Below are 18,702 nucleotides of genomic sequence, written 5' to 3'. Positions count from 1 at the left end.
TTTGCTGATGCCAGGCCAGCTCTCCTGGAGCTACCGCTTGCAGCCTGCGGGATTGCGCAGCGCCAAGTTGGAGGAATGCTACGCCACGCCTGGGGCCTCTAGACATTGTTGTCCTACAGATAAATAACAGGGTTTGAGCTGCTGACGTTGCTTGTAACACTGTGAGTCAGCTTTTCCAAAGAACATGGTGCCTGATGTGCTGAGCTGGGGGAAAAGCTGGCTTTGCATTTAGGTGTCTGCTGGCACGCCATGCCCTCGAGAAAGTTTGGTGCTCCGCTGCGGGATCTGTGTTTTCATGGGTTTCGTGGCTCATATCTTCTGCTTGGCCTTGAGGCTAGCCTAGCCTCACTGGCTCTGTGCTGCTTCCCTTGATAGGATACCCCAGTTCTGGGTGGGCTTGTGCTTGCCCGGCCCCTCGTTTTTGAGGATCTCCAGCTGGCCTTGTTCCTGGAGAGGCAAAGAGACCACCTTGCCCTTGCTGGCCTTCACAGATGAGGCTGTTCCTGCCCCCTGCAATGCCTGGGAAGAGCCAGACGTTGCAAGAGGCATATTTAAAATGAATAGAGAAAGGCGTGTCTTTGCACAAGGTTCTGTTCAGCCTTGGAGCAAAAAAAAATCCATCACGGTTATTAAATACACAGAAACTACTTCTGACTCAGGAAGTCCCTGAGCTGTATAGTGCCAGACTATGGGTCTATATTCAGGGGGAAAAATCACTGTATGCCTGTGCTCCTCTTATAGTCTTCCAAACTGGAGCCTGGCTGGTTTCAGGGAGCGGAGGTGTAGCAGGATGGGCTTGGATGACACCCCGTGTCTCTGCTCTTGGGCCTTGCCGTTGCACGTGGCCCTCCTGGGGGTTGAGGTGTTGCCTGAGGGGAAGCTCCGGCCTGCACCGCCAAGGGAGAGAGACCAGGCGGGCTCCAATCCCCTGTGTACTGGGCAATTTCTGCTTAGGACTGTGTTTATTGTTAAAAAAGGAAATACAGCTGTCTGCTTTCCTCACTGCATCGATACCAAGAAAAACCACAGAGATGAAACTGTCACAGGACAAACCCCAGACCTTCTCAAAATGATTCCAGCTGTGCTTCTCTTTTTGTGTAACATAGAGGGTTTAATATTTTCACTGGTTTTCTCTGTGTTGTTGTTGTTGGTTTTTGTTTTTTGCCTTAGGCCACAGACCAGACACAGTGTCAGAGGCAAATGTCAGGGTAAACACTGCAAGTCCAGTTGGCTCAGCTACCCTCAAGGGGTCACTCCTTTGGCCTACTGTCTTCCCTTTCCCTGTATTATTATTTCCCATTTTTCCTTTTATTTTTTTTTTTTTTTGTGTGTAGTGATTTTAGACATTGTAGTTCAGCTGTGAGACTCTCCTTGTGCCCCACTTCTGACCCTGATGCAGCAGTAGCTCTGAGCATAGACCATACACATCTGTAGGGAGAGAAATACTAGCATGCCCAGCCCTCCCTTCTACAGCAGTGGCTGTGCCACCTTGCAAGCTGTCCATGGAACCCGTGTGCTTGCCTTTTTGGGCAGCTTATTTCTCTTCTGTGAGGAAAAGGCTGAAGTCCACGTGGAAGCATTGTGAGGACAGCCAACTAAACCATGCTATTTAAATGAAATTCCAGTTTGTCTGGCTGCCAGGGCAGCTGTTCCTTTGAGGCTGAAGCTTCTTTTGAAAAACAAAACAAAAAAACTGACCATAAAAAGGTCAGGAACTATACAAGGCACTGAGCTATTCAGGATACCATCAGCTAGGGATGGAGAGTTGTGTGTGCCTGCCTCCTGCACGCTTGGCAGTCCCTGCCTGGGGCCAGGCTGGACACTCAAATCCTGCTGTGTGTAAGAATGTTGATTGTTTGGGGTTTCTTTCTCCCCAAAGGTCAAAACTGTCTGAAAAACAGGGCTTCAGACTACTCCCTGAAACCTTTCCTTCCAAGGAAGAAAATAAAGCCCTTTAGTGTTGTTTAGATGGAGTAAATTGATGTGGTTTTGGTTTGTATCTTAAGAATTTATATTTTACTCTGGTCTATTTCTACAATATTGAATGAAAACATATTGAAACCACATCATTTGGAAAGGGGGGGATCCCTGAGCAATTGGTTTGCTGTGACTGGGTATGGGAACTTTTGCCCCACAGCCATTTTTACCTGAGCCAGGGTATTGGCAAAATTGATGCTGAGTAGTCAGATGGAAAAGCAATCCCATTGCAGTTTTCCAAAAAAATCTCATACTTATCTTTGCAATGCAAGAGTGTACTGTCTTTCATATCTAATGTGTATATTAGAGACTGTATGATCCAGCCTGAATGCCTACTTAAGCACTTAACCCCTGTTGATTTCAATGAAAATGTCATGACCAAGCATCCTTTCAATGCCAGGGCCTGATCTTAGCTAGCTGGATGCAGAAAGCTTTTGGCAGTGCAAAGAACTAGCCATCCTCCCTGGGGAAGGACTGCAGCCAAGGAATGCTACTTGCCATAACACTTACGATGGACTCTCAAATAGAAGTTGTGGCTAAGGCGAGTGTCTGTGCTATGAGAACGGGACAAACCAATGGGAAGTCATTTAAATTGCAAAAAATACTGCTGAAAGGGAAAAGAGAATAAAAGGCTTTATAGGTTAAATGAGTGTAACATACTGTATGAAAAGAAAGGTGAGAGTGCAAAATGGTGATGAAAGATGAAATTTGGAAGCTAAAATAGTGATCTATTCTATAGGGAAATCAATGGAAATGAAATGTTCAGATGCTGGAGATGCCACTAGCTGACCTACAATGGTGCTTCATGAGAACATCAGTGGGGAATGTCGCAGGTCCCCAGCGCATGGTCCTGGGAGTACAGCATAGCATTCAAGTAACACTCTGAGTTCATGTGAATTCAAGCTAATGCAGAAGCTATGGGAAACCATTTGATTTCCTTTGACAAGATGAATTGTTTGGCAGTGAAACTAAGTATTCTGTTAATGGTGGGAAAAAAAAGGCATTTCAGCCATATTTATATTTTCTTCTCTTATTTTTTTTTTCAAAAAATGCATGAAGAAAGTTTAATTTGCAGGTTAGAAGTTAAGTATTGTGTTGGTTTCACCCTGATGGACAGCTAAACACCACCACAACTGCTTTTTCTCTCCCCCTCCTCAAAGGATGAGGAGGAGAAAATACAGTGGGAAAAGGACTCAAGGGTTGAGGTAAAGACAAGGAGATCACTCACCATTTACTGTCACAGGCAAAACAGACTCAATATAGGGAGATTAATATAATTTATTGCCTATTACTAGCAGATTAGAACAGTGAGAAACTAAAAACAAACTAAAAAACACCTTCCCCCCCCAACCACCCTCTTCTATCCTTGGGGAGGTTTAGGTTAGAAATTAGGAGACATTTCTTCTCAGAAAGAGTAGTCAGGCACTGGAATGGGTTGCCCAAGAAAGTGGTCACGTCACCGTCCCTGGGGGTGTTTAAGGAAAGGTTGGGTGTGGTGCTTACGGACATGGTTTAGTGGGTGACATTAGTGGTAGGGGGATGGTTGGACCAGATGGTCTAGGAGGGCTCTTCCAACCTTAATGATTCTAGGATTCTACCTCCTCCCCTTGAGGAGGGGGCACAGGAGAACAGGGAATGGGGGCTGTGGTCAGTCCCAGACACTTCACCTCCATCGCTCCTTCACGGTCACTCCATGCCCCTGCTCCACCTGGGGTCCCTCCGATGGGATGCCGTCCTTCCCGAACTGAGCCTGCGGGGGCTGCCCACAGGCAGCAGCTCTTCAAGAACTGCTCCCACATGGCTCCGTACCACGGGGTCCATCCCCCAGGAGCAAACTGCTCCAGCACGGGTCCCCCATGGGTGGCAGCTCCCCCCCAGGCCCCCAGCTCCTGCGTGGGCTCCTCTCCACGGGCTGCAGCTCCGGCCCGGGGCCTGCTCCTGCGGGGGCTCTCCATGGGCCGCAGCCTCCTCCAGGCCACATCCACCTGCTCCACCGGGGGCTCCTCCACGGGCTGCAGCGTGGAGATCTGCTCCATGTGGGACCCATGGGCTGCAGGGGGACAGCCTGCTCCACCAGGGGCCTCTGCACAGGCCGCAGGGGAACTGCTGCTGCGTGCCTGGAGCACCTCCTGCCCTCCTGCTGCACTGACCTGGGGGTTGCAGGGCTGGTTCTCACTCCTCTCTCCCAGCTGCTGTTTTGCAGAAGTCCTTTTTCCCTTTCTTAAATCTGCTCTCACAGAGGCGCAAACAACCAGCTCCGGCCAGCAGCGGGTCCCTTTGGAGCCAGCTGGAGCAGGCTCTGATCTGACATGGGGCAGCTGCTGGACTCTGCTCACAGCGGCCACCCCTGCATTTTTGCTGCTACCAAAATCTTGCCACGTAAAACCAATAAAAATTTATGCATCTTTAGGAGGCAAAATGCTCTCAAAGCAAGACACTTGTGAGTTTCACAGTTTCCACTTATGTTATTCATAACATTACATTAATCAGGACGTGATGTTTCTAAGACACTCAATTGCTCAGCCAAGAGGCTAAATCTAAAATAATCAATCAGCTCCTACTCAGGAAGTAACCTCCTCTGCTTCCTGTCAATGTAAATTATGTTAATGTAAAGAGTATAATTTAATGCAGTGTATAGACTGTTAATGGAAAGAAATGTTAATTTATTAATTGAATATTTTTTTTTTTGCATCTTTTCAACTAAACTGACTTGTCACTCCGATGTGCTTATTTTTATGTCATGAAAAAAATACAATATGAATAAATATAGCACATGAATTTTTTTTTTTTTTTTTTTTAATTTTATTTAAAGATCAAAGCCAGAATTTGAAATATTTGATGTTGGGACAGGTGGATGTTATGGATGTTAGCCAGAGAGCATAAAAACAGTAGATTTGTTTTTCCCTAGCTCTTGTGTGGCTGGAATACTGTATGAGTGAGTTTACTTATACGGTGACAAGAACCCCATGAAAAGAAGAGTTTTGGAGGATTTGTGCTTCTCAGGGAGTATGCTATGCAATGCAATGGACAGGATGTTCACACATGGGCAGAAGGGCATATGGTGTTGTTGCAGGTGGGCTTTCATCCAGACTGCAGTGTCCTGTGCAGGTCCTGTTGTCCTGCACCTGGGGCGCAACAACCCCAAGCAGCGCTACAGGCTGGGAGATGAGTGGCTGGAAAGCTGCCTGGCGGAGAAGGACCTGGGAGTACTGGTTGATAGTCGGCTGAATATGAGCCAGCAGTGTGCTCAGGTGGCCAAGAAGGCCAACAGCATCCTGGCTTGCATAAGAAGCAGTGTGGCCAGCAGGTCTAAGGAGGTGATTGTCCCCCTGTACTCGGCTCTGGTGAGGCCGCACCTTGAGTACTGTGTTCAGTTTTGGGCCCCTCGCTACAAGAAGGACATGGAGGTGCTCGAGAGAGTCCAGAGAAGGGCAACGAAGCTAGTGAGGGGTCTGGAGAACAAGTCTTACAAGGAGCGGCTGAGGGAGCTGGGGTTGTTTAGCCTGGAGAAGAGGAGGCTCAGGGGAGACCTCATCGCTCTCTATAGGTGCCTTAAAGGAGGCTGTAGAGAGGTGGGGGTTGGTCTATTCTCCCACGTGCCTGGTGACAGGACGAGGGGGAATGGGCTCAAGTTGCGCCAGGGGAGGTTTAGGTTGGATATTAGGAAGAACTTCTTTACCGAAAGGGTTGTTAGGCATTGGAATGGGCTGCCCAGGGAGGTGGTTGAGTCGCCATCCCTGGAGGTCTTTAAAAGACGTTTAGATTTAGAGCTTAGTGATATGGTTTAGTGGAGGACTTGTTAGTGTTAGGGCAGAGGTTGGACTCGATGACCTTGGAGGTCTCTTCCAACCTAGACGATTCTGTGATTCTGTGATTCTGTTGTGAGGGCATGATCCTCAGAAAGAGTTGGTATTGCTTAAATGTGACCCATGTCCTTTTAATTCCTAATACTTGGTGTTTGGCACTTGACAATCTGGTTTTAGAGATTTTTTCTTTCCCTGTGGTTCTTGTTCTCATAGCTTCTTAATCATTCTCCTCTGCCTTGGCTTCCTGAAAGGAGTGCATCTGTTCTCTTGTGCTGGTTTCAGTCTGAGCTGAAACCACAAAACTCAGATTAGACTCTTCAAAAGCTTTACCAGGCTTCAGGAACTCCTGAAGCAAATCTGGGCCCGTTTTCATGCAAATCCAAATACCTTTTATGGTTTCGTTTCAACTTGACATTTTGATTTTGAGATTTTGAGTTGCTCAGACCCTAGGGCTTTATGTGAAACCCAAAGGGCGTGAACTTACATGAACTGAAATGGAAAAATATTCAGATGAACCCACTGAAGACTGAAACTATGTTCCCACAACTGTGCTTAATAAACCGCTCTGTTTTTTTCTTAATTGGAGAAGTGGCAGCTTCTGTTCCACAGCTTGAAGCACACGGCAAGGCATAGTTTTCAGTTTATGTATACTGGGTATTAATTAGGTATCCCAGTAAATCACGGATGGTTCATACCCTTCCAACTGGGAAGTCGGTAAATACACATCTTTTCCATCAGTGTGTGACCCGAGTAGCCAAAAAACAATGCTTTCCCTTCTTGGGGTGTGCTGATGCAGGACTTATGCTTCTCGTCATGGTGGGTCGCCAGCTCTGTGGCTTCCAGGAAAACTAAAGCTCCTCCTCTGCCTTGACACGGCTGAGATCAGCAGTGGCCAGCCCAGCCCCAGCTGTGGTGGGGAAGTCCTGGCTCTGCTGTATCCTAACACTTCCAGCATTATTTCTGTTTCTTCCGGTTGTGGCCCACTGGATCCTGTTGACCCTCTGCTGAATCACTTTTGTGGATTGAAACCCTAACAGCCCTGGGGATGTGTGCTGCTGACAGAAGTAGCCATGCTCAGGCACTGGTGGCTTGGTGCCATCCCTCTCTTCTGTCCTCACCACCCACCTTGCCAAGGGCCAGGAGGCTGTGGGGATAGTTCTGTAGGGATGGGATGGGAATGGAGATGGGAGGAGAGAGGAGAAGAAGGAGGAGGTACTGCCTGACTCAGGTACAGACAGGGCAGCTGTCAGGAGGGAGAGCAGTGCGTGCCCCAGGCAAGCTTTAGCAAATAGCTGGGGACTTGGTTATCATGGTAATAGCCAGTTGGGCCCAAACACACCCAAACTTGTCTACTCTCAAGAGCAAGCCTGCAAACAAAACTGCAAGGTCCTAGCATGGCAACAGATTTTAGAAATTACGAATGCTCTTAGGGAGCCCTTGTTCCTAAGTCCTTCTCTGCAACTCTGCATGATAGCTCCTCTTTTCCACCCCTTTTAACTCAGCTTGTGAACCCTGTCCATCCACAGAACTGTGAGGACTGGCTCTCTAAGGACATCCCCACTGAGAGGAGAGCTGCCAGCTCTTGGCACCCCCAAACTTCTGCTCTGTCCTTTTGCTGGACCCACTGCAGCACAGGAAAGCCCACTGTGGGTGCTGCAGTGCATGGTGCTTGTTCCCCACCCACGTCCAGTGGCAGTGGGCTTTCGAAAGGTTTCTTAACACCTGGAACAAAGCTGTGATGTTGCGATGAACATCTCTTATCGCTTCAGTGGTCCAAAGTGCTTTCCCTGCCAAATCGTGTGCACCACGTGCTCTCTGCAGGAGCAGAGGCAGACCTGCGGGGAGGGCAAGCCTCAGTGGCTCTCCTCACTTCGGGGCTTGCACTCTTTCTGTCCTTGAGGTTTCAAGCATGAGAGACTACAGTAGGCTCCATTCAAAGAAACAAATGGTAGTGGTGGGGCTCTTTTTTATTTAAAAAACCCCAAACTTATTGGCACAGCTGTTCACAAGCCCTAGGAGGGGAATCCCACAGTCTGTGACACTTCCACAGACAGATGGATGGCAGCATATGACCTTTTGGCATCATGTTCCCCTTCAGAGGCTACAACTAAAGAGAATGGAAAAACTGCTGTGGGGCTATGGCTGTGAATGGCTGCCCTCAGCCTCCGCTTTTCTTTTTTTAACAAAGCGTGTGCTTGGAAGCAAAGGTCTGCCATTTCAAAGGCTGACTTTGATTTTGGATGTTTGTGTCCATGTGTGAAGTGAGCCATCCACACCTAGGAAAATGAGGCCTTTTGAAATGAAGCTTTCAAAACCATCAGTTAAGACTTTTTATGTTAATTAAAAGATTAATATAATTGATTTAAAGAGCATGCACATCATGGCATCCTATTAGGGACATGCTATCTGCAGTTTACATTTGGTTTACTCACTGCAAATACCATACATACAGTGAAGCAAAGAGGGTGAGGTTACTCATGGGTGGAGGGAAGCAAGTTGTCCTTGTTTAGTTATCTTGTGGTAAAAAAACACGACAACTGTATCTCCATTAGGATTTTGCTATGAGCTTGCTAACACTCAGTAACTAACTTGTTTTTGTGTTCTCTCTGAATCCTCCCCCCAGCTTCTCCTGCACTATGGGCTTCAGTTCGGAGTTACCTGATCTCCACAATCATAATTTCTGCACACTTGGTTGTTGACAGGCTTTTGGCTCTTACAGCTGGTAATGGATGCAAGGACTCAGTCACTTTCTCAAGGAGACATGGGAAACCAAGCTGGAAATTGAACCCAGGCATTCCCAGCTAAAAGTTTCATGTTTTAACTCTCTCCTCAAAACTCTGAGGCTGTTTTCCTAGGGCCATGCAGTTAGTTAATCCATCAGACCTTTTTTTAGGCTGTTACCACTCTAACACCAAAATTTACAGAGTTCCCCAGCAGACACTTTTTTTTTTTCTTTTAGCAGACAGGGTTAAAAAAATCAGTCTTCCATGGTGTGCAGACAAAACTACTGACCTGTAGTTTTGTAGTTACCTCCAATAACTAAGCTTTACTGTGAACAGACCTGAGCAATGGTTGTGGCCTGCCTTTCTTTCCGAAAGATTTACAGACTCCTCACTGAGGGTGGGAACAGAGAAGTTGGTATTACTTTTACTTTCTGGCAGCCATATGAAAACGTAAAGGACTTTCTTAAGAATATTTGCTTGTCTTTCATTCATATTCCTATGTTCAGCTCTTATGCTGAAAATATTTTCTTCAAGAATTATTTGTCTGTGGGAAAGCATATGGAGGATTTATTGGATGGTCATTGATTCTTTATCATTCAAAGCTTTCTCTAGGCAAGAAGGCCATCAAGCTTGACTACTTCTCCTTTTGCAAATATTGTTGTGTTAATCACAATGTGATGCCTCCTGGAAGTTCAGTGAAGAATCAAAGCCCCTCTGAACTGCTATGACCTACAAATGGCAAGTAGCAGAAACTAGGAGGATTTCAGACATATGTAATTGCCATTAGCAGCATCATAGTTGTTGCCAGAGCTCAGAACAGTTGAAGTATTCCGATAGGAATTTAATCCAAGGTTTCCAATCTTTTTTTTTCCCTAGGATCATTTTGCAGGTGCTGGGTTTGTACATCAGGAACAGTATTTGTGCTGCTGCTCAGGGGCTGGCATCCCCTCAGAGGGTGTACTTGGTCCTTCTCCTGGGTCAGCTAGCACGGCTTCTCTAGGCATTTGCCATGGCCAGGCTGGCAGCAGCTTGGAAATCACCGAGGTGTTTTCTGGTGGAGGAGCATCTGTTGAAGAACAGCCAGTTTGTTGGGTTCAATTTAAACAGGTCAGCAGAACAGATCATTTGTTTTTTCTTTAACCAGAACTTACTGAGTTTCCTACAGGCTCCTCAGCTACAATATGTTATGGTTTTGCTGGTAGACAACGTGGTGTTTGGCAGTTTTGAGTGAGTCTTAACCCTTTGTTTGGGTGGCTGCAGCTATGGGATTAAAACTTCTTAAATCAAAGCTGTGAGTAATGTTTCCTGACTTCTCTTGCCAGCCAAATCTCAGGGAAGTTTTTTGGTGTATTGCTTAAAAAAAATGACTGAAAAAGTTGTTTAAAGTGATGTGCCTGTAAAACACTATCTGATCATTTTGTGTTTGCATGAAGGGCTGCAAAAAGGTAGAAAACTGTGCAACTTTGCTCAGTTTGAAGTGTTTTGCTTTTTATGGAGCCTTTTAATAACATTTGGCTGGAGCTTTGTATCTGCTTGGTTAATAATAGATAATTTGTATAATGAGAAGGCTGTTGGACATCAGAGTGACAGGTCAGGATTGGTTCTGCTGCAAATGAACCAAGTCACTCACAGGACTGTGGCCAGAGGGGAAAGCCATGTAGGGCTGTTTCAGGAGGATGTGTAATGAGCTGATGAATGTGGCTCCAGTATTTCTTTCTGCTAATGTAGAAACAGTGGTGAGTAAATACCAAAAACAAAATCCATGCACCCACTTTAAAAAAAGAATACACAATTTATATTCTTGGTTCATCGTAACTTAGTTTTGAGAGGCAAGACCATGTCCTTTGAAGACTTTGGTCATCTTAAAACAATGCTACAGGTCCAAGTGACATTTTGTCTGTAGAAGAGGTGAACTGACGTACTTCTCAACAGTTCTAACATTTAGTTGTGAGTGACCTCAGAGCTGAAGACATCTGTGCATTTATGGGGCAGGATGCTCTTGATCCTCAGAGTCAGCTGGGAGTTGGATCCAGTGGTCAGAAAGCATAGGGAGCTGTTTAGATTTGAAAACAGCTGTCTCCCGCGTACAGTGGGCTGGTTCCTGTTTAACGTTTCATTTCGATCTTCTTGTTTGTGGGTGCAACAAGAGGCCAGAGAAGTTTACTTCTCATGAATAATTTTTATATCCTGTGACACTTTATTGTAGCTGGCCTATCTGCATTCTCTGAGCAAATCAGAAGTAGCTGGAAAATAATAAACCACCGAAACAGTTGCAAGGGCAAGAGATGGAAATCTATAGCCTTCAAAAATGGAAAACAAAAAACTTAAGACAGCAATGGAAACCATGCATCAGTTGAAACAGAAAAGAGCATTCGGATTTGCATTGGGTTGAAAAAAACGGCTTACTTAATACACCTACTGAGTGTTGTTTCTCCCTCTCCCCCCACACCTGAGTACTTTGGTTTTCACTAATTGGCTTGTTACAATGGATTGGTGTGCCCTTAGCTTTACCCAGGTCTCTTTGTCTTCTGTACTGTGTTACCAGTGACCCTGGTCTTTTATTTCAGTGCAAATGTTATAACAGGTTTGAAAACCCATATGGATGGTGCAGACTTACCATAGATATTTTTTCAAGAAACTTTTTTTTTTTTTTTAATTTTTAAGGTTCAACACTGGATGGATTTTCTTTCACACGATGCCTATGAGTACCTCTGGCTCAGGTTTCCAGCCACTGTTTTTTTAGGGGATGGATGGGGAGAAGAGGAGAGAAATCATATGGTTCCCACACTCTGAGGTGGATCGTTGTGCTGCAGCTGCTGGGCGTGATGTGTGGTGGTTTCAGTCTGAGGAGGGTTCCTACCCTCAATTCTGTTTGCTCTGTGATCTACGGCATCCACTCGCACTTAAGCATCCTGGTGGCAGCAAGAATTAATGTTCTTCACAGAAAACTGACCTGAAAGTAGATCAGTTCCCTGCAAGGATGAAGGACTGCCCATGGCTTCAAGCACTGCCCATTGATTTGATATGCCCAGGAGCATGTTCAGGCCCTTCCACTGTCTTGGTTATCCTTTTGGCCATTCCTGTCAGTGAATTTTGCTCCCAGGCATGGATGCAACCTCTAGACACTCAGCTGTCACCAGGCTGTAGCCCTCAAACCCCAGCTAACAAAAATGCTTCTGCAGAACAAATATTTTCCTGCCTTTTTTTTTTTTTTTAACAGCCCAATGCAACTTGATCATAACAGCATCCCACTACTAAAGTCACTCAGAGGATTTATGAAAACTACTGGGAAAAGGCTCCATTTGCTGCTCTCAGCACCTTGTGGGATGGGGTTTTAAACAGTGGCTTGGGATTTTTTGGAAAACCATCTCAATTCAGCATGCGCTGTGTATGGCAGTCACTCAGCCTCCTCCAAAACCTTTTCAAGAATAACTTTGCTGTGTGTACAATTTTTTTTTTTTTTTCCCCCAGGACCGCCTGGCCTGGCCTGCCCTTCCCTAGGCTGACTCTTTACATCTGATGGGTCTGAAGAGCAGCAGAATGGAAGTGACTGTTTTAATAAGCACTAGGAACTTGCTGGATTTTGTTACACTTCCTTTTGGTAAGTACTTCTTCTTCCCTCACCTTGTGCCTTTTCTTCTCATTAAAACAGCTGTACATCATATGACAATCATGCAGTTGGGTGGCCTCCTTGTTAAAAGTGGCTTGGCATCCTTCTCGCTGAATGTTCCATTAGCTGGAGCAGGAAAATGAGCTCTCTGGCCACGGAGCAAACCTAGTCCTTAGTGCTGCAGGGCTGTGAAAACCCATGGCAGTGTACTCTCAGCAGCTCCTGCTGCCGCCCCAGTCTACCTGCTTATGGACACAGACATACGTACAGTGAGTGTGCAACCAGGTCATGACATGCTTCTCTGTAATCCACTTCCAGAGCAAGCGCTTCCGCAAGTTGGGAGTGGGCGAAACCCGGTTTCCTACAGCTCTGTGCCTTGTGGTTTGCTTCACTGGTGCCTGCGACAGAGCAGGTGATGACTGACGTGGCTTCTGTGCTTGAGAGACATCCTGAAGACTTCATGTGTGAACCTCCATGCCCTTTTCCTTGGCCATGGATGCAGCTCTCCCTCCTGTTGCCAGCTGCCAGCTTGAGAAACTTCTAGGAAATTGCTGTCTTTGAAAACTCAGTACTCGGGAAATTTGGCTTAGTTTGGTGATGGGGCAGTGGGAGGATGGATGGGAACAAATGCATGAAGAAGCCCATGGCTGCATCAACCTCTTTTCTTTAGGAAACTAAAAATTGGGCTAAATGCTTTTTCTCTCTCTTTTTTTTTTTTTTTCCTTTTCTTCTGACCATGTGGGCTATCTCCATTTATAAGAGCACCCAATTCCATCTCTACCAGCATTTTTAAGCTGCTAGTCTGAAATTTTTCAGTGAGGACGGTCTGTCCAGGGCATGCACTTTCAGGTGGCCACCACCTGAGTTTCAGGGAGGGGATACATGGCAACTTCACAAGCTAGGGCAGAAAGTCCTCGTGTCAGTATCCTACAGCAAGGCCACCTGCGTGCCAGGTGGATGGACAGGGACAGAGCCTCCAGTGACCAGCTGAGTATTAATATGGGGCTTGGGCAAAACCAGACTGCTCCATGGCTTCACAGGGTGCCCAGAAGCTGCTATGTAGGCAAGCGTAAGGACAGGTAGCTGCCCCCAGAGGGTCAGGTGTTGCTTGCCTGCATGCTCAGCAAGCTGTCTTTCAGATAAATGCCCGGATTTGTGTGTGGCAGCAAGCATTTATTTCCCTAGTCGCTGAGTGCTATTATTTGTTGATCATTATTCATATTTTTCCTTTCAAAGGGCCTCAGTCAGAGATTACAAAAGCAGAAATAATGCTTTCCTGACAAAACAAATTGAATGAATTATAAACAGTTGAACAAAACTGCTTGCAATCAGTTGAGGATAAAAGCTGTTTTGACACCCCTGTGGTAGAAGGAGCTGAATGCTGAACACATTCTTAGAAAGCAAGACTGTCTCACAAATGAGGTACAGACAGCAAAATATTTGCAAATAATTTCCTTTCATTCTTCTCAATAATTCATTTTAAAAGTCTCTAGGGCCCTGCTTCTACAGCTTCAGCAGCTGTAAGCCAAACTCTCTGAGTCCTTTTTAAGGATTCAGATGCAGGCAGCTTGGGAGCCTATGATTTATAATTCAGCAAAGGAACCATACAGGTGCATTTCATGTGGTTTGGTAGCCTAGGGCTCATGTAACTGCTTTACCACCATAACTGCTTCTACACCAGCGGTAGTTTAACTGTATCAGTGCAGCTATAGTGGTACAAAACTTGCGTGGCTCTTGGCAGTGGCTATCTCCCTTTTAGATGTGAATTAAATGTTCTTTTGAGCAAGACCATGATGCTAGGACCACCTGAACCTACAGCTCTCAGACAGTGGTTGCCTATATTGAAGGCTCTGCAGCACTATGTGAAGTTTGCCACTGGAGACAGGGAAACAGATGAGCATAATACTTTCAGCAGCGAAATAGGTATTTGCATCTTATTTATTTATTTATTTATTTCCCAGTGAAATATCCAAAGGGCTATTCTCACTTCTCTGTCTTAGGAGACAGAAGTTCAGAGAAGAACAAAGTGGTACTTGCTGACAGAAAAAACACCTTCTGTGGCCCGGGTTTGGCCGTCCTCTTGAGCATGTATGTTGAGGGGGTGAGCAGTTTACATGCTTTTGTTCAAAAAGCTCATGTTCAAAGCCTTTGCTGGATTACAGAGACTGCACACAACGTGATGTTAACAGAGTTTCCTTTGCTGTGAGTGCTCCTTGAAGAGCTGCTTGCTGCCATATTACATCTACTAAAATGCCATCAGCCCTGTCAACAGGCATACCTCACCAGTGGTGGGTAGGAAATGCATACATTTACTGTACCAATAGTTTATTTTGTGGTGCTTTGTCTGTTTGCAAGTCTTCCTTGTCCTTTTCCTTTTGCAAGGCGGTTGCCCAGGATGTTGGACTGTATAACAAAGGCCACTTAAGCCATCTCTCACTGCTGTAAGTAATGGAATTAGGATTGGTGTAGGCTGGAAAAAAAAAAAAAGTAGGCTAGAAAAAGATTGGTAACTTGCTCTAAATGCAGTTGTTTTTCTTGTAAACTGAAAAAAAGGAGGAGGCAGCTGGGATCTCTAGCACTGTCTATCAGATATGACTCCTTTATACATCCTTTGATGTATGTTGAGCAGTGCTAATCTAGTTGAGGATCAGACACAGGGGTCTTTCTTCAGTGCAACAATAATCCCATTATTTTATGCTGGTGATGCCTGTGTTGTGGCCTAATTTGACCTCCTGTCAGATATATAGCTCTATGAATATCTCATTATGGTTCTTTTCCCACACCCTGTTACCTTTTAACAGGGGATAATGGTATAGGTTAAATATTCTGTACATATTCTAATTGTAGGAGATTGTACCATTAAGCTTGTATAGTGGTTGATTTGTTTTTTTGGCTTTGTGTAATTCAAATCTATTTTATTTTCCTCATATGAAAGCTCAAATGGATATTGGCTGGAGCATAGCAAGAAAAAATATTTGGATATTACCTAGGAAAATGAATGACATTGCAAAACTCCTTACATTTGTAACTGGAATGAAATAGTTTTGGTTTTCACACTTCTCTTCACTTTCATAAAAAAAAAACAAAAAACAACAACAAAAAAACCAGCAGCTGCTATTCACATTGCCGTGAGTTGCATCAAGCAGAACTGGCAAACGTGCTCCTCAGCATAAAATCACAAATGCCAATCATGTTTTTTCACAGGGAGGAATGAAATCAGCTGGTTTTGGGGAAAGCAGTTGGAAAAGACTCTTAGTTCTTTTTTCCTTTCTCTGATTATTATCTAGGCCAGAAAGAAAAAGTACTGTTTGTCCCTAGAGAGCCAATGGTTTTGGACGTTAGTGCTCATCTTTATTACTTCCCAGTAGAAGCAGATGCAATTTAGTAGCACAAAATATGAAGCTCCCTACTTGAAGAGAATAGGAGAAACTTTTACTGTTGCTGGCACACAAAGGAAGAAAGAGACTTAGGTCTGTACGAGGATGCCATAAACCACCACTATGACACTGAGTTGGAAGAGAAGATAGTGATTAATCTGACTTACTGGGTGAGGGCTTTTCTGAGTAGAAACAGGGCAATATTGGTCCATATCTACACGCATTCTTCAATGAAATATTTTATATAGCTTTGATGACCCATGCTTCACAACAGTTAATTAATTAAACTGTAACAGGTGCTACTCGTGAGAAGAATGGCGTGCCATCCTGAGGAAAAACCATGGAAAGGCACTGGTTTTGGAAATGGAGAAATGAAGGTTGGAATAAGATATGATGGCTCTTTATAAATGTATTTTTAGGAACAGGGAGAGGACATAAATCATAGAGGGAGAAGAGGTACTTAAGTTAAGTGACACTATTGGCACAAACCCAATTGGCTAGAAATTTGTCATGAGGGAATTACTTAAAAAACTAGTAAGTCCATTCAAAGAATGAAGTTCTGGATCAGTCTCTCAAGCAATGTAATGAGGACAAGGACTTAATTCATTTTTTTAAAAACAGAATGTACTGTTATTGAAGTGATTGTGCTGCAGAGGATTTTAGTAACAGACAATAAGATATTTCTTCAGACAACAATGAACTAGCAAGTCCAAATGGATCAGAAAGAAGGCTGATTGGAAAGATGACTTTGCATTCTCCTATATTAAATCCATGCCCGGGTGCCTGTACAGGAAGGATGCAGGAGCCAGGGAAAAAAACCCTTTCCCTGCTCCACCCTGCAGATTGGCTACAGATTGGTTGTGGCAGGAGGTACATCTAAGTGAAAATCTGATACTGTTCAAACCTCTGCTGGAGGGAAGGAGCACCCTGTTTGTGTCACTAGGTTAACTAGTCCCTGGATTTAGAGCTGAGAAAGAAGTTTCCTGCCAGCTGAGAGAGCAGTGCTTCCCTCCTTCCCTTGTCCCATGGGGATAGGGCATGGTCGTCTTCCAAGGTCTGCATGGGAGCTCATGCTGATAGCCTCCTTCTACCGTGAATAAGGAGAAAGTGGCATTTTCAGGCACATTTTCAGTGATGCATCTGACCTATTTCACACATTGACTTCAGGATGAGATGAAGAGTGCCCCAGAATTTCATATCCCTTTTTGTTGCCCATACTAGGAGTCAAGATGGGTAGCTATAATCCAGAAGAATCTTTTTGTCCTGAGGACAGGGTATGGCAAGGGGAAGGATTTTTTTTTTTTTTTTTCTCAGAATATCTCGTTGCTTTGATGAGTTTTCCTAGGGAAACAAGCATTTGTTTAAAATGGGAGGAATTAAGTTCTTCAAATCATCAGTTTCCTTGGCTATTTAAAACTGCCATCAGCTCTCAACCCATCAGTACTTTGATTGGCATCAGGGAGGGCTTTACCACCAACCTTTATGGAAGAAGAACTGAGGTAACATGAAAGCACTTTGGTGTCTGTGTGTCTGCATGTGGTTAGCATTGCAAAACAAGACAGCAACGCTTGCAGCTTTCCTGAGATGTACTGATTTACATCATGATATGCTGCCCAGTTACTATGGGGACCTTTAACAGCACTTTCCTTTTTTGATTATGGTGGATCTTACACATGTGAATGTTTGTTTGTGTGTGTACGTGACATGCATGTGTAAGCATCTACTGTGGGATGGGAAGAGGAAATGCATTTTGTTTGTCATTTAAAGAGGAGCTGTTTTTTTTTTCTTTCTCATAGGAAGCAATCTCGCTTTGCAAGCATATTTCTTTTAAGTGCGCATGCTGGAAATGTTTGTACTTTGCTTCCAAAAACTAAGCTACTGAGAATGTAATATCAATTATACAATACCCATATGTCTGCATTATCATTTGAACTGTTGTGGAAATTATATATATATAAAAAATTAACTTCAGGTGCAGTAACTTTATTTCAGAGGTGTCTGAGAGGTGCAAGATTATGTTCTGGCATCACTGAGGTTGAAAGTAACTGGAGTGGAAACAAGAAGATTACTTATGTCTCAACTATAGCAATGAAAATTATGAATTAAAGCAATCTGGAAACCTCCCAAGGTTCTTTTATTGTCTCTTTGTGTTCATCTCCTATCTTTTCTGGAATAGGAGTAAGCTATATTGTGAGAAAGCTGGCAGAAAGTGGCCTTAGTCAACTGTTAAAATAGAAGGCAATTTGTGAATCTAAGATGCAGAACGGCATGTTACTGCCTTCCTTTAAATTTGGAGGCAAGGCAGCAAATACCAAATAATCTCCTGAGTGACACCGTGACTCATATGGGCAAGTGTGGGAGATGGTGCTTCTGCCAAGCTTTATAAGGCGTTCTTTCCTATTAGAAAAGATTTCCTTATTTCAGTATTCTTGTTTTGTTTTGTTTAGTACAGCCTGCCAAGGTAGAAAGGAAAAACCTGCCTTCATAAACAATCTACATCCGTGAGCGAAATCCGTCCTTAAGCTGCTGAAGTGTCAGTCACTTCCCCAGAAAAAAATGATTTGTTTGGTGTGTCTGACTGACATCTCCGTCCAGGGTGTCTGAATGTGTTTGACATTCTGGGTCATGGGGGGTTCAACCTGTGGAAGGAAGGGTGGAGGAAGAGAAAAGCAAGGTTTCAATCCTAGCTCAAGTGACATGCTAAACCAAAAATTCAGCCTTGACTTGAAACCCTTGGTTATAGCTGGGGTTGTTAGCAGAAGGGCTATGTTCAATTCCTACAATTTGAAGGTAGGATCAAACCATGTGGACTTTCAAGTGGCAGTCAGGGAGATGTGGTCTTTGTGCTGTACACATCTGGCACACAAGGGACCATCCACTCATGTCAGCAGCTGCAGTAGCTGCAATGGGGAGGTTACTGAGGTGGGAGTAGGGAACACTCATTTACAGGCCTGCTGCCTGTACAGGCCACTTTAGGACACTGCTTACCTTTGACACTCCCTCCCTCTTTTTCTGAATCATGATTCAGGCTGAGAAAACACATCCCTTTCCCCCAGAGAGCTCTCATTACTGAGAATGCATTGTTTTTGTTATCTCAGCCTGTCTGGCCTCTCGCATAGTTGGCTCTTTGGAGGCAGCCTGCGCTCTGCCATTGGCACCCTCAGAGCAAAACACTCTTATCGGGATGAAGCTGCTTTGTGCCCTTCTGG

The 18,702-nt window shown here is 44.7% G+C and overlaps 1 long non-coding RNA gene across 1 annotated transcript in view; it reads left to right on the top strand.

Moving 5' to 3' along the window:
• LOC121075844 overlaps positions 1–17,616 on the top strand; it is a 32,229-nt gene extending 14,613 nt beyond the window's left edge. The window contains exons 3-4 of the long non-coding RNA XR_005823193.1: positions 11,978–12,107; positions 12,435–17,616. This is a non-coding gene — a long non-coding RNA (uncharacterized LOC121075844). The remainder of the gene's footprint in view (positions 1–11,977; positions 12,108–12,434) is intronic.
• The last annotated feature ends 1,086 nt before the right edge of the window (positions 17,617–18,702 follow it).

Source organism: Cygnus olor, chromosome 1, assembly GCF_009769625.2.
Source record: "Cygnus olor isolate bCygOlo1 chromosome 1, bCygOlo1.pri.v2, whole genome shotgun sequence".
NCBI lineage: Eukaryota > Metazoa > Chordata > Aves > Anseriformes > Anatidae > Cygnus > Cygnus olor.
Note: the sequence above shows the minus strand (reverse complement) of the source record. Positions and strands in the feature narration are given on the sequence as shown.